A 16,657-nucleotide genomic window follows, 5' to 3' on the forward strand; every position below is an offset into this window, starting at 1 on the left:
AATCCTAGGTGAAATTTGACTTGAGAAATGATTATAGGCTCTCCTTGATCCAAATTCTAAGTTGAACAATTTCATAGCCTTCCAGTGAAATAATCCCTAGTTAACCCTTTTGAGCCTTAAACCTTTTTCTTTCAAGAACCAATGCTACAAGCCTATACCCGTTCTAAACGATTACCCTCTCTTGGCACCCAAATATTCCCTTGAGTAATGAAAAAAATCTAAGTTTGGGGGGAGAGACAAGAAAGGAAGCAAAGCAGTAAGGTACAAAAGAAAGAAAAGAAGGCAATGAAAAAGCAAGAAAAGAAAAAGGACAAAAAGAAAGTCCCATGTGAACAAGAATAAAAAGGGATTCAAGGAATACAAAAGTGAAAAAAGGTGTGGAGAAAGTAGAAAAAGGAGAAATGTTTTTAATTGTATAAGAAAGAGTGACAATATGTCTCTCTAACCCCTTGTGAAGAAGTGAAATCCTCAAAAAGAGCCAAGAAAGTTGCGCCGAAATGAATCAAAAGAAGTGCTTAAGGGAAGATTGAACCCACGTGAATAAAAATATGTCCTACCCTTGCCTAAAAGCCTTCACAATGACTCCACAAAAGCCCTATTTGATCTCAAGTTGAAGGGAGCTTACATTAGTGGATACTTACATAAGAGGCAAGCATATGGTACTTAGAGCTAGACTTGTGACCTTCCTTTTTGAGAGAGATGAGTGAAATTTCATTTGCTTCGATTTGTGTGTCAATATTTAAAAGGTGAAATTCGCTTAGGGAGAGTTGATGATGTGAGAGTTTGGGTTCCACAATGACCAAAGTAAGTGAGAAAAGCTCTTTGATGAAATGAGTCAACTCTTGATGCTCTTGTGTCACACTTGATCCATAGTTTTCAAAGTTTTAAATGTGTTAATGATGCATTCGTATTGAGGGCAACTGTTAGTCCCAATTGATGCTTGTTGAGGTTATTTTAGGATAGCTGGAATTACTTGGATGTTCCTTTAAGGGGTGGGTCTTATTTTGTTTGTTTGAGGACAAGAAAAGGTTTAAGTTTGGGGGAGTTGATAAGTTAGGATTTTAAAGTGTTTATGTCCCTACTTGCCTATGCTTTGAGTATAAATTGATACAAAAACAGTCCCAAAATGCTCACAAGTTGTGCTTGATTGCAAGGTTGATTGACAAAGTGACAAAATGTCAAAGATCGGCTCAAAAAAGAGTGAAACCTGCTCAAGTATCAAAGACCAAGAGAAGTGAAGAAAAAGGGGCCTAGTGCAGACCGCGTAACAATGACCGCAACCGCACTAGGAGGTTCAGAGACTGGACATTTTCAATCTTAAAGTCATGCGGCCGCGGTAGGATTCACGCGGCCCGCGGAGAAGCTTCGTGGTCGCACTCCTGCTCTGTGCGGTCCGCGTTTATAGGGTTCAGCAAAGGGCATTTGTCCTCATGTGGTCCGCGGTCACGTCTGTGCGGACCGCGTCAGTTGCCTTCACGGCCGCGGTACAATCCTACGCGGTCTGTATCCCCCAGTTCAAGTCATCAAACAACTGAAGCCCAAGAGCCAGTACGGTTGCGGTCCATTTTGTGTGGCCCGCACTGACCCCACAGGGGTATTTTTGTCCAGTTTTTCCAGCCTAGTATAAATAGAACATTTTACTATTTTTCAAAAGAGGGCGTTCAGATCTGAGAACAGAAGAATAGCTACGCTTGGTGTTGTAGCCTTTTTTGGCATATTTGCTTCCTATTAATAATAGATTATTGTAGTTTTTTCTTAGTAATTAATTAATATGTGTAGTTCTTCATCTATTTCTTTAGTTTCTTCTTTAATTATGTGTAGCTAAACCCATTAGCTAGGGTTGTGGCTCAACCCTAGTGTGGGTAATTGATGGGTGTTGCCATCTAGGGTTAGACTAACTATGGGTGTTTGCTATTTGGGTTGATTTTATGTTTTAATCTAGAATTGGTGGTTGCAAACACTTATTCAAGCTTTGTGGGTTTAACTCTTCTTGAGAAAGAGAGTCTATGACCTCAAAATTTACCCAACAAGGAATTGGGATGGACTCATGAGAAATGATAGTCCCAATTAACGGGTTAAATCTCGAGAGAGTAATCACCCTACTTGAACCCTAGTTGCTTGGTCTAATTTTCCAACCCAATTGGTCTCTAGAGAGTCAATTGGACAAAATCACTCTCTCTACCGAGAGGTGTGAGAGTGGGTAAAATTGTACAACAGTTATAGCATAAGCTCCAAATAAGTCAATCGAACTTAAGTAACATCTACCCGTCAATTAGCCACCAAGGTAATGCCACGACCCTAGTGCTCTTCCTTCCCATTAATTACAACTTAGCAATATTCTCCTAGCATAATCTAGCTTTAATCTGTAGTTTTATAATGATAGTTATAAATACAAAAAACTCAAAAGATGCTTGAAGTGACATTAGAAGCACAACCGCAACTCTAGGCTAGACAGAAAATATAACTCCACTACTAGCTCCCTGAAGAAATTCGACCCCGGACCTTTATTTAGGTATAAGCTATTGCGATCCGCCCTTCCTACCATAGTGTAGTGTCGAGTCGGCAGCGATCAGCTACCTGGTAGTGGCATCCTTACTTGATCCTCCCAAGTGTTCGGGTGTATAGACTCTTCCAGTCCTAGTCACTCCTTGTGTAGCATCAGATTCCTCTACCTTCGCCTTCCCTTTCCGCCGAGCTTCAGCAACGTAATCCCAGGGTATTGCTTTTGAGTTGAAAGGAGGGTGATTGATACTGTCACTGTGAAAGGTGTGACCACTTCTACTTCGAATGGAGTGAGGGTTGCCGCAGGCGGGGACACCTCTACCTCAAATGGAACTAATGCAGCTACTTCAACCTCGATTGGTGACTGAGTCTGTACTACGATAGGAGTAAGTGTGACTGCAACTTTAAAGTCATCGCCTTCTCGAATAAGCCCAATCAACCCCTCAGGGTCCCACTCTTCGTTCGTCTCTATCATATGTACTCCACCACCTCTATGATCAGGAAGGGGGTTGTTGCGTACATTAGGTGCCGCTTCCTTCGCATGTATGACCTTGTTGTCAATTAATGTCCAGATCTTATCCTTTAATGTTCGGCACTCATCAATGGTGTGCCCCTTCATACCGTAGTGGTTCGCACAAGTTTTGTTCGGATTGACCCATTAGGATGGATTTTCTAATGCCACAGCGGGAACCGGAGTGACATAACCCGCGGCTTTCAACCTTTCATACAATTGGTCGATGGGCTCAGCAATGGCGGTGTATTGTCTGGGTGGCTTGCGATCGAAGTTGGGTTTTGGTCTTGGATAATTTCGGCGAGTTGGTGGTGATTGGAAGTGGGATGGTTGGGAGTTATAGGTGTGATGGACAGTGGCTAGTTGGGAATATCTGGGAGATGAGGGTTGATATGTGGGTGATGGTGCTTGGTATGTGGGTGGAGGTGTTTGATATTTGGGTGGAGGTGTTTGATATGTGGGTGGAGGTGTTTGATAGGTAAGTGGAGATTTTGGGCCTTGGGCCACCATTACTGCCCCAATATCTCTCTTTTTTGATATGTCGCCCGATTGTAATGCCTTGTTTGTGGCCTGTAATGCCTCAAAAATCATTACCATCCCGCTTTTGATGCCTTCCTCAATTCTTTCCCCAAGTTTGATGATATCAGAGAACTTATGGTTTTCAATGACCATCAATCTTTCATAATACTACGGATCCTGTGCTCTGACAAAGAACTTGTTCATCTGTTCCTTGTCCAAAGATGGCCTGACCTTGGCCGCTTCTGACCTCCAACGAGTAGCATACTCGTGAAAGGTTTCGGTGGTTTCTTCTTAAGATTTTGGATATAGAAGACATCAGGTGCGTTCTCTGTATTGAACCTGAACCGGTCTATGAAATCCGACGTCATACTCACCCTATTGTACCATTTCTTGGGATCTTGGCTGATGTACCAAGACAAAGCATCCCCAGTAAGACTCCTCATAAAGAGTTTCATTTGGATTTTTTCATCTTTCCCGACCCCGACAAGATTGTCATAGTAGGTCCTCAAATGAACCCTGGGATCACTTGTACCATCGAACATCTCGAATTTGGGAGGTTTGTACCCCTCTAGCAGTTCTACATCTGGTTGTATGCATAGGTCTTCATAGTTCAAACCTTCTATTCCATTGTCGCCTTCAACACCCTGAACTCGGCTCGTCAACTTCTTGAGTTTTTTAGCCATGTTCTTAATGAGTATGTCCTTCTCGGAGGATTCCGGTGTATAAGATATTGGTTGGGTAGAGTGAGGCATAGTTTCTACATATATAGGGTTGCTTTGATGGGTTCTAGGGACTTGGTTGTAATGATGGTTATTGGTGGAGTTTTGAGGATCGGGAATGGGTTGTGGTGTGTTTTGGGGAGTTTGGTAAGTCGTGCTTGGTGGGTATTGAATTGGTTAGTGATGATGTTGTGGCGGAGTTAGTATTGGTAATGGATTGAGATTTTGGGGTGGAGTTACGTATTGATTTGGTGCGGGAGGATTTTGTGGATGGTGGTTTTGTGTGTTTTGGGGAGGCGCTGGGTTCTTTGTGTTCTGTTGATTGATGTCTGGGACATTCAGGGTGAGTGATAAGTTTGCCAAGTTGTGAACCTGCTCAAGTTCTCCTTGCAGTTCCAGTATCTTTTGTTCCAATCTCAAGACTAGGTCGTTTGGTGTTGGAGTACTCCGTCCATCTGAAGTTTCTGCATTCTCAACATTCTCCTTTCGGATACCACTTAAATTGTCCATTTTGGCTTTTTCTCTGCCTTTTGTATTGCTTGGAGGTGGAGGACCTTTAGATCTGGTGTGATATGCTGATGAGGCCAGTATGAGCAAACCAACCTAAGGGGATGGGAATAATCAAAATAAGGAAAAACAAAAAGGTAACAAGTCAATGAGGATTCTGAAATGTTTGCAGTATTTAAACACATATTGCGGGAATGTAAATTCGCGTCCTAATTTGGGCAGCTTTATTGTGCTCAAGGTAGGCCTAGTTACAAGTAGATTTGGAGAACTTTAGATGCCAGTAAATACTTCATTTCATAATGTAAAATAGACGAATCCCAAAACGATACTAAGATAATAGAAAAATAAATCACTACTGGCGCTTGGCCTTATTACATTTTAGGAAAGCAAATAAATCTAGCCTATTTGGTCACAGAAGGACCTTCCCCAGATTCGATCTTCCTAATTCCATCATACAAGTCCCCCAGCTCGTGCAAACCCAGCAGCAAGTAGGCTCTGGCCAGATGTCCTCCTTCAGTTCCTTCAGCGTTCTGGCAATCCTCGATCCTCTTTATGACTTTACCTTACAGCTCCACTATTCCTCACTCCAGATATTCCAACTTCTTGTTGGAAGTGACTTCCATTTCTTTCCATTCTTTGATCAACCTTACATTCCTCTCATGTATTTCCCGGTGCTCATTCTTAGAGTCGTGGACTATCTTACGTAGCTTGTTGTATTTGACTTGAGCTTCAGCTTCTTCATATGATTCTATTCCCTCGACCGGCTCCTGGCGTTACCATCCCCTTCAGATTGTCCTCTAACCATGCTGGGTAGAGAGGTTCACACCCTGAATGATACCTGTCTGGCTCAATGGTGTTCTTTTCCACAATGATCTTGCAGTGCCACATGTACTGATCTTGGCACTTGTAAGGGACGTCGTCGTCTTGAAAGTCTGCCCTGAAATGACTTATCTTGGCAACCCTTGGTACAACTTGCTTCCTGCTTGCTTGCCTCATAACTCGGATAGAGACATAAGGGTATATCCCTCTCAACCCAATCAGTACTAGGTGTGGAGCTTCCCTGGATCTGATGATGAATTCGTCTGTTGGGAACCATTCAAACATCCATTGCACTTGTTCCTCGATCAGATTGTCGAAGAACTCTACCCATTCTTTGGCACTTTCCGGCTGAGCAAACCTGTTTGGAATGTAAGTCATCTGCTTGGGGCGATGGAATGAAATATGGTCGTTCCAAGCCCTTCACGAAAATTCTTGGCGATAGTGACCCTTTTGAAAATGTTCTAACAACCACAACTGCAGCAACAAGTTACAACCCTCGAAATGCTTGACTCCTCTTTGACAGCGCTCCAGAGCCGTGTAGATGTCAGCTATGATCATGGGGACTATAGTGTATGTCTGTCCATTGATCCCTTCCATCAAAGTCTTGGCGACCATGGCCAACCTAGTGTGGATTCTTTCCTTTTTTATCGGGAATACTATCAGGCCTAAGAAGCATACAATGAATACGAACACTGTGCGGTGGATGTGGCCCAGAGAAGTGAGAGAGAGCTCATCATGGTAGGTAGGGTAGGACTTGCTATGGCCATACCTCTCATACAGATATTCGAAGGGTATGTAAGATTCCTTCAGGCATACCAGGTCAGCATTTATCTTCAGTCCCATCATCTTTAAAAACCCTTTACCGGTACGGTTCCCCGGCACCAATAACTCGAGACTATCCCAAGTCAATACCGCAAGCCCTATAATTTCTTCTAGAAGTTGTGTCATTTCTATGTTGCCGAAACGGAACACAGACCTCTCACTGTCCCAGAACAAAGTGGCAGCCTCGATCAACTTGTTGTTTGGCTCAATGTCTAGTAGGGAAGGCAAGTTACCCAGGTACTTCCTTACATGTTTCTTGTCACTTGAGGAAAGGTCCTCCCACCAATCTAGCAGCAATGGTGGAATGTTTCTAACCATACCGAATATGGGGACCTCGTGCTTCATTTTCTGCAAAACAAAAAGGTTAGGCTCTTCTCCCCCACCGGACTCGACTATTTATACATTCATGATTAGCATATTGGCATTTAGTTCTCCAAATTAATGCACAGAACGTGGTTGTGTCTGTTGGTATTATGGAAACCTCGGTGGACTTTTGGATAAGGCTTGTCTTAGAGGATTATTATGTGGACAACATATTAATCCGACTAGGTTTGACCATGATGCATGCACAATTGTAGTCAGAGTAAGGTTACTATGGGGGTCTAGACTAGTACCCTCAAGCGGACAACTTGAGGGGGAAAGGCACGAAACCGTCGACTGCACTGTTGATTGACTAGTTTTATCGCAAATAAGCCTTTCCAAATTTAAGGGTAATAAATAGGAAGAGCGCAACCACTCATCAAGCGTTGCTATAGGATTTAATACGCACGAATGGAATATGATGTGGAGCATGATTTATGCAGCAATAAATAGCATGTAGTCAAGTATTTGCACGTAAGAAAATAGTAAATGCAGTATTTAAATAATTGAAAGACAGTTACAGAAAAAAGAAAACAAGGAGATCAGTCAGTTTCAGGAATAAAGAAATCATAAATTCTTGAAAATAGACAATTAAATTCAACTAAAGGGAAAGGGATACGTGGGATGGATCATGCTTGGACTAATTCACAAATGATAATTTTTTTATGGTAAGAGCCTAAAATATCTCCAGCGGAGTCACCATGCTGTCGTGCCCCCTTTATTTCCTCCCCGGAGAGAGAGAAGTACGGGTTCCGACATTCATGGGGGGTAATAACTCATTTCTTTTTGGGAATTAGGTATCGAAGAGTCGTCACCTAACAGATTATGGTGCATTAGGGCACATAGAGTGATTAACTCTTAGACTAGTTTGCATTACCAGATATTTAGGGTAAGGGCTCGAAATAACCTTGAGGGAAAGGTGTTAGGCAACCCTCTTGGTCCACAACGGTGGGTCCAGACCGAACTTATACTTATGAATCAGTCCTTTTGACAAATAAATAGTTTAAACACATACTTGCAAATAAAGGCATGTTTGGGACATTGTATGACTCAAGTAATGAGACAAAAGAAAACAAAAGACTTGAACAAGTTGCATATATAGAGAAAAGTTTAAACATCGGGAGTTGGGAAAGAGGGGTCCTAGGTTGGTTAGCCTATAGGATCACCCCACGCAATGCCCGGTAATCACTCATCAATGAGGGGCTACACGTGACATTAGTGCATAGTCATCATATCCTTACTACCCAATTCCCTCTCCTTGGTCAAAGTCTAAAGCATTCTAATAACCTTGACAGATGTCCTATGCGTGCACTGCCCGTCCCTTCCTTGTGGCCCTGGAGGTATTTTAGGACCTCTACTTTTGGACAGTTCTAGACCCTCCTAAGTTATTTAAAGGAGAAAAGTCTAAGCGTCAATCAAAAATAATTAGGACTGCATTTAAGGAGAACAAATTACAGGCTCACAGTCACCTCCACAGATATAACAAGGAAGTGCACATCTTCAAACAACAGTCAAGTATTTAAGAAAATCCTAAAATATGATATCTAAGTGAGCAGAACGTATACAGCATTAAATTAAGACAAAGTGTCAAAATCCTATTTAGCTTGCCTACTGATTTAGACCTGTTAAATCTGAACAGTTTTAAATAACAAAGCACAGTTTCATAGTTGCAAAATTTCAATCGCCATACAGGCTTGCCTAAGCGCATAATAGTGATGTCCTAAGAGCATGATATCTACATTGATTAGGAATGCAGTAAAACAGTGAACATTTTTTAAAACGGACAACTTGAGACCCTATAGACATGTTTTCTAGCGGTATTAATTTAAGGCAGTGTTTGAAAACTCATTTAAAGAAGCGGACAGTTGATTAAACCAATTCAGAATGAACTAACATGAATTAAACTGATTTATTTAACTAAACTAATTTTAAGTTCTATAGGCATGATTTCTATTAGAGCTTATTTTAATCCCTATAGGCATGGTATCTAGTTATTAAAGCTGACTCTTGAACTTATAGGCATGATATCTAAGAAGACGAATGTGAATACATGTTGTAACAAAAACTGAACTTTGATTACTTTATCTCTATAGGCATGATATCTAATCATAAGGCTGATTTTAACCCTTTAGGCATAATTTCTATTATTAAAGCCATTTAGATCCTATAGGCATAGTTTCTAATATTGTGGAAGTAAAGCAAACATAGCGAATGCATTAACACAATCTTATAGGCGTGGTATCTACCCGATTTACCTAATATATATAACTACCCACCCCTTTTCACTAATCACCCCAATGTTGTTTACAATAATTATTACAAACCAATGAATTAAAATACATAAATGAATAGAAGTTAATCTATAGGGAGTTTGCAGTAGGCCCAAATGACTTCCAAGCCTCCAATAACCTCAAATGCCAAAGTTTCATAGACAGTATCATGTCTAGGTGTGTCAGATTTCCTTAAGGACCTCAAGGATCCCGGGCAGTGCTCACACCTAGACTTTTTCTCAAACAATAACTGATTTAGGTGCAGTGTGAAAAGGCCAGCTCTGACATGCGAGCGTTCAGAGAGATCTCAAGGGTCTCAAGGCAGTACACATATCAGAGGGGCAGAACCTAATATCCTAAGAGTAAAGTGAGAGTGCTTGACATAGTTTTGTTTTGAAAATAGTACAAAGATGACTTTAGAAGTAGAAAAGTTTTTCAGAAACAGGAAATAACTTAGTGGTAAAAGACAGTTTGAGAAGAGTACCAAGCAACAGATAATCAATTGGTTATAAGAGACATCCAGATTCAGGAAAAAACACTTAACAAATAGATCTTCACATGGGAATAAAGGGATTGTGGCACATAAGAATCATATTAGGGTACATGAATAGGGATAGATGAAACATATAGTCACAAACTGTATGCAACACTTAGGATCTTAGAGACTCAGTAAATAGTTAGGACATAGATAATAGTTGGCCTATCTTGAACAGGATTAAACATATAGTTTGGACATACTAGGTGAAAAAAGTAAGCAGGAAAGAGTACAGAGTGTAAAACATACATTGAACAGGACAAAGCTTAGACATGCTGAGCAAAGAAATAAACAGGAATACAAGTTGAAATCATAATTGATGAACTAGTGCAGGAATGAAACACATAGGGTTTGGATCTCAAAACTTAATTAGAGATATACCAGTTGAAGAAAAGGGTGCAAAATATAAAGCAAATAAAGTTCCAATATCTAGCCCTGGCTTTCAGCCGACTAGATCAGTGAGTATCACAGGTAGCAGTAGAGAAAGAGAACTTTAGAGTGTACGGAGGAGTGATTTTTGAACTAATGCTCGTTGTTTTAGAACTTAAAATAAGGGGAATTTATATAGTAATCAAAAGCTTGACAAATAGGGTAAGAGATCAATTAAATAGTAAATCAGGGAAGTCACATGTAAATCAGCAAGTCTTTCCCTTAATCAAGGGACAATTAAACCAAAGGTAAAGTATGCTAAGTATTTAAGGAAAAGAATCAAGCAAGGTTTGGTATAAAGTAGGTAATTAGGGGTAAATGAATAGAAGTTTTAATTAAGGAAACAAATCAGTAAGAATCGACAGAATACAAACAAGGCAAGAAAAAATAATTAAGGCAAGCAATTCAATCAAATCGAGTAGAGAGGTAAGAATCGAAAATTTAAGGGAAAGTGTTCAAATCAAACCAAAAAACCAGGAATTCAGAATAATCAAAGAGATAGTCATGAAAGAGTCAGCATGTTTAGCATATAAAATAAGGTAGAACATGAATAGTCAGGATTCCACATAACTTTAATAAAACAAATTGTTAGAATGTTACAAGTATTAACATGAATAGTCAGGACGAACACAAGCACATAAAATCAGTGAAAGGTCGAACTAAGAGATTCAGTATAAGCATATTAGGACACGAAAATTATGAGAAATCACAAGAACCCAAAGCAAGAACACAGTCAGATGTACTAATACTCAGAAACCAAACAAAGAACCCCAAAAATTAGGGCTTTTGGTACAAGCGAGTTAAGGTTGTAGCAGACTTATAAAATCAGTCAAAATATATGAGAAGCAGAAGATTAAACACAAAAAATCTTCAAACAATTTTTAAAAAGAAATTCCGGAAACCCTAGTTTTTACGAAAAGATGAAAATCACTTGAAAATCATACGATTCTTGTAAAGAATCTTAAGGATGTTGTAAGACTCACATAAAACAAACCCAAATCACCTCAGATCTATACAGATCTAAGAGGTTTAGAAAAAGAAATTAGAGTTTCGAAGAGAACAACACAGAGATAAAGAAACATACCAAGAAACCCATAGATCGGAGTCAATTTAGGACGATCTTACTCGGAATTACACTGGAATGGCCTGAAACCGGCAAGGGAGGAACCATAGATGCAAGTCACTAGCCCTGGTCCCTTGAGGGCCCTGGAGATGGCAAGAATAACGTGAGAGATGTCGTTGGAGGCCTGGGAGGTGGTGAGAAACCATCGGAGATAGCCATAGATGAAGGTTAGTTAAGATTGGATTAGGGTTAGGTTGAGAGCGTTTGAGAGAAGAGAGGGGTTTTAGGGTGGCTAGTATAGAAATGATAGGGTTTGGGGGGGTCTTTTGGGTTTATTTTAGGAATGGTAGTTTTGTGGCCGTTGATCTCTATAACCAACGGTCGAGATTACAGGATTTTTTGGGGTCGGATCGGGTCAGGCGGATGGGTATTGGGCCTGGGTAGGTTTAGGCTTAAAAGTTGAGCGGGGTATTGGGTCAGAATTAAGGCTGAAATTGAAATAAAAATAGGCTAGGTTTTAAATAGCCACTTTTAATCCTATATAATTTATAAAAATAATAAATGATTTCTAAAAAATATTTTCGTGTACTAAAATAATTTAAAATAGTTTTTTAGCATTATAAAAATATAAAAGATCATTTTACGCACTAATAACGTAATTATGCATTAGTAGGGCTATTATTGTAAAGATATGCAATTTAACCTAAAAGATGTAAATGCAATTATAAAAAATACATTAAAAATATTTAAACAATATTTTGGCATAATTAAAGAATTTAGACGACTAAATCACCACAAAAAATAATTTGAAGGATAATTATTGGAGGTTTTATAAATAAAAAGGGAAGAAATAAATCAATTTGGAGCCTTTAAAAATTATTAAAAAAATTATAAAAATGCTTATACATGCTTACAACTGCATATGTGCTATTTTGAAAGTATGTATATATAGTAAAAATATATGGGAAAATTGGGTATCAACACCCATAACATTACTGACTCAAATATATAATTTATTCTCAATTCCACGACCAAATTCGTAGTCAAATTCATAAAATATAAATTTCTAGGTTTTCTTCAAAATTCTGCAATTTTCCATAAATTTCCATGCTTAAACCCATATAAAATCCATGTATTTAACTTGTAATAGGTGAAAATCACTTACCTTATGTTGCTTGATGAAAATCCCTCCTTGAAGCTCTCCAAAATCGCCCCAACCAAGTTAAAATGGAAGAAAAATGGGCCAAGTTCTGTTTTTATAAAAACCTCTCTGCCCAGCAAGGCAACGACATCTCGTACTGCGGTCACTTGACCACTTCTGCAGTTCCGCATGTGCGGCCAAAATATTCCGCGGTCCTCCTTCAGGCCCCTCAACCTTCGCATCTGTGGGCCAGTAGTGCTTCTGCGGCTCTTCGTGCGCAGGTGCGGTCTCGCTTCTGCGGAACTCGACTGCATCAGTGGTTCCAGCCTTCCCGAGAAAATTCTTCGTTTGCGCTCCTCTTGGCCGCTTCTGCGGCTACTCACCTGCGGTCAAAATCTTGCAAGTGCGATTATACCAGATGACAACTGCTTCAGCATTTTGCTTTTCTTCATGTCTAAATCGATCCGTTAACCTTCCGAAATCCATCCGAGGCCCTCGGGACCTTAACTAATTATACCAACACATCCCAAAACACATTACGAACTTAGTCGAAGACTCAAACAACATCAAATAACATCAAAATCATGAATTGTGCCTCGAATAAAACTTATAAATTTCCAAATTTCCGAATCCTATATCTTGTGCAGAAACATATCAAATCAATCCGGAATGACTTCAAATTTTGCAACAAGTCCTAAATGATGTTACGGACCTATTCCAACTTTCGGAATCGAGATCTGACCCCGATATCAAAAGGTCCTATCCCGGTTAAACTTTTCAAAATCTTCCAACTCCCACGTTCGCCAATTAACGCTGAAATGACCTACGAACTTCCAAATCAACGTCCGGGCGCGCTTCTAAGAATAGAATCACCATACAGAGCTATTCCCAGGCTTGGAGTCCCAAACGGACATCGATAATGTTAACATACACTTTAACCCAAATTTATGAAATTCTTCCAAATGCCAACTTTCCATAATAGGCGCCGAAATGCTCCTGGGCTACCCGATACTCAAGTGGAACATACATCCAAGTCCGAAATCATCATACGAACCTATTGGAACCTTAAAATCCCGATTTGAGGTTGTTTACTCAAAAGTCAAAACTTAGTCAACTCTTCAAACTTAAAACTTCTAAATTTAGAATTTTCTTTCAAAATCAACTCCAAACTTCCCGGAATTCAAATCTGACACACGTACAAGTCACAATACATGAAATGAAGCTACTCAATGCCTTAAATCGCCAAACAACGCTTTAGAGCGCAAAACGACCGATCGGGTAGTTATAGTAGGCATGTGGTGCATTTGGTGTTAGACTTTGAAAGTTGCTTCCTTTTATAATTATCAAAATTTTCTTTAGTTTATTCTTGTTGATCTTGTCCAATTATGGGAGCATTTATATTTTGTTTATTAGTTTATCATCTGTAGGGATGATCACTTTCTTTTCAGTAAAATTTGTAAGTACTACTATGAATCAATCTCTCTCCCAAAGTTTAATTGTTTATGATTCTTTTTTTTAATCCATTCTCTCCAACATTGTTTTAAGGTAAGGCACTCGTGAAACACCCTAGGGCAGGCGTGTGGTACTCTTTGTCTCATGATGCTTACGCCTTAGGCGCCCGAACATATGCTCGAGATGTGTCCAATGCCAACATTTGAGGTTTGTCCAACAGTTTTTCCGCAATTAAATTTATTAACTAGTCCTTGTTTAACAAAACTCTCTACTCTCTTCATTTATCACTAATTAGAACTTGAGAACACTATAGCTAGAAATACGAGACTTCATATCGCATGTTACGACATGGAATCGAGTATTTATGAAATCTTTTATTCGTAGAATATTCATATTTTTACTTTTCTTGGGTCTTCATTATTCAATTTATAATATTTTTCTCTCCAAGTCTTATATTTCACTCTGTTCGATCATATATAATTGTTCTTTGGGAAAAGGTCCAAATTTATCCCTCTACTTTTGAATATTGTCTACATCTAACCTCTGTATATTATTCAACCAAATTTACCCCTACTGTTATACTATTCGGCCAAATTTACCGCTACCATCAGCAAAATTTAAAAATTACCCCTCAATCCGTCAGGTGACCCAGAATCTCCAAAACCATTTTAATTAAATCACTTATTCTTCTTCTTGATGCACTACTTTTGAAATAGTTGGCATTTACCTGCTTTCATAATTGGAAAAAAATAAGAGAAAGAAATATAAAAATATTATAACAGTTAGTAGACAAAGTATAGTAAATTGAAAAATCTAAACAAGGTAGCTTGTCTAAATTTCAAAAATATTTACAATACCTCAACTTTAATTGCACCAAAGATATGGAGACTTTTCAAGTATTAGTAGTAGAAGTTGAAGTTCCTTAGAAACTTTACATTGTCGAATTCAACTTTGCGTTAATCAAATGCCTACGGATTGTGCACTCTTAAATTAGTCGATTGAACTCTATACTAACCAAACAATAACAATATATAAACATACATACATGTATATACATGATGAGCAGTTGCATATAATACACAATAAATATACCTATTGAATTATACAATGTATATATGGTTGAAAAATAAATAAAATTTTAAACTAATTCCAAACTCATTATCACAAGAAGAGAAGTGGGTACAATGGTAATTAAAAATATTTATGAATAATTTATATAGTCTAGTATCTAGTACCTTTAGCATTCACATAAATAGTAATTTATGAAAATAGTGAAGCAAGATGAACAACAAGTGATTTAAATTAAAGGAAATTAGGAGATTTTTGATTACCTAACAGATCAAGGGGTAGTTTTTAAAAGTTTGCTGACAATAGGGGTAAATTTGGTCGGATCGTATAACAAAGGTTGAATTTAGACAATATCTTAAACTAGAGGGATATATTTGACCCTTTTCCTTTGTTCTTTTCATGTGAGGGGGTATGGAGGTGTTACGAGAGATAAGGGATAACTAATCTCGGGATTAAATTTGAGATGAGTTTATCCCACGTTTGGCTGGGTTAAAATCATGGTATAACTAATCCAGCGATTAGTTATCCCGGGATTGTAGTGTCATATTTATTCCAATGGGAGGTTGAATAATAATTTCGAGTTAACTAATCCCGTGATAATTAATCATGTAATAATATGTTTCTCAACCAAACGGCTTCTTAATAGTTTAATTTTAGCGAGTTGTATACGGTAAAATATGCTACGCCAGGTGGCCGCTTAAAAGAATGACACGTGGAACTTAAGGCGAGGGATAGTCAGAATCGAAGGCAATTATCTTGTTTGTTACCGAAAGGAATGACACTCATAAAGAGGCAATAAATACCTTCCGTCCGATAGCATTTAATGGACAATATTCCACAACATTTAGTACTGCCTGTTACAAAAGGATATGACATTCATACCTGCCGTTACACACTCTTGAATGACACTCATAATTGACATTGAATAGGGGCTTGATCTTAGGGCCTTATTCCCTATATGTAACTATAAAGAATGAGCCTATTACCATTGTAAGGAGCGAATTTTCTGGCAAACTAATACTATAATCTGCTCAAAGCTCTATACAATTTTATCTTCTTACCTTTTTGTTCTTATTATTGTTGTGCCCAGAGGCCTCGCTGCCGAAATCATTATTTCTGCTATTTTGTCTTCAAATCAAGGCTAAGTGCTACATATTTCTTTAATTAATTTATTAATTCAGGATCAAATTAATTTACTTATCTAGAAACTATGAATAAATTCAACTGTGTCATTTTATGGGTAAACAGTTTGGAGCTCACTGTGGGGCCTAGACAACCATGTAATTATGTTGATCCTTGCCTCTTTTACTAACATGTTTTGATTATTTGTCTTAGAAAAAGTCATGAGAAATTGCAGATAACGGTGTTAACAACACGCACAATCCTGAGGTTCGAGGAAACCAGCCTTATTTTGAGGATTCAATTAGTGATACCCACAATGAGGGGAACGATGCCATGCCGGTCCATGACGGGCGGTATCCGCGACGTGTTCGGGAGGCAACTCCTGATAATATCGAAGAGGAGCATGTTGTTGATGCATTAAGGGTCCTACAAGAACAACAAGCGATCATTCTAGACCACCTCACACGACAAGATAAGGTTATGACAGAGTTGAAGTAGGCATTATTGGGGGCTTCCAATAATGTGAATACGTGAGATCTAGTTCTTCCTGGCGCTCCCGCAAATCAAACAACGCAGAGGGTCGACAACAAAAACCCGAGGGGCGAGGTCGGTTCTGATGGAGCAGGAGGGAGTGTATCCTGCCCCAATATAAAAATGATCCCTTCAAGAATGAACTCTTACGGTTTATGAGAGAAGTGAACGCCCACATGGACCAAATCCCGGCCGCACCACTGGTGCTGAAAGGACCTGACTTAAAGAAGTATACTCAGTTGTTGTACAAACTAAGCACGACACTAGAATTAATACCAAAGCGGTTT

The sequence above is a fragment of the Nicotiana tabacum genome, chromosome 22, assembly GCF_000715075.1.
Source record: "Nicotiana tabacum cultivar K326 chromosome 22, ASM71507v2, whole genome shotgun sequence".
NCBI lineage: Eukaryota > Viridiplantae > Streptophyta > Magnoliopsida > Solanales > Solanaceae > Nicotiana > Nicotiana tabacum.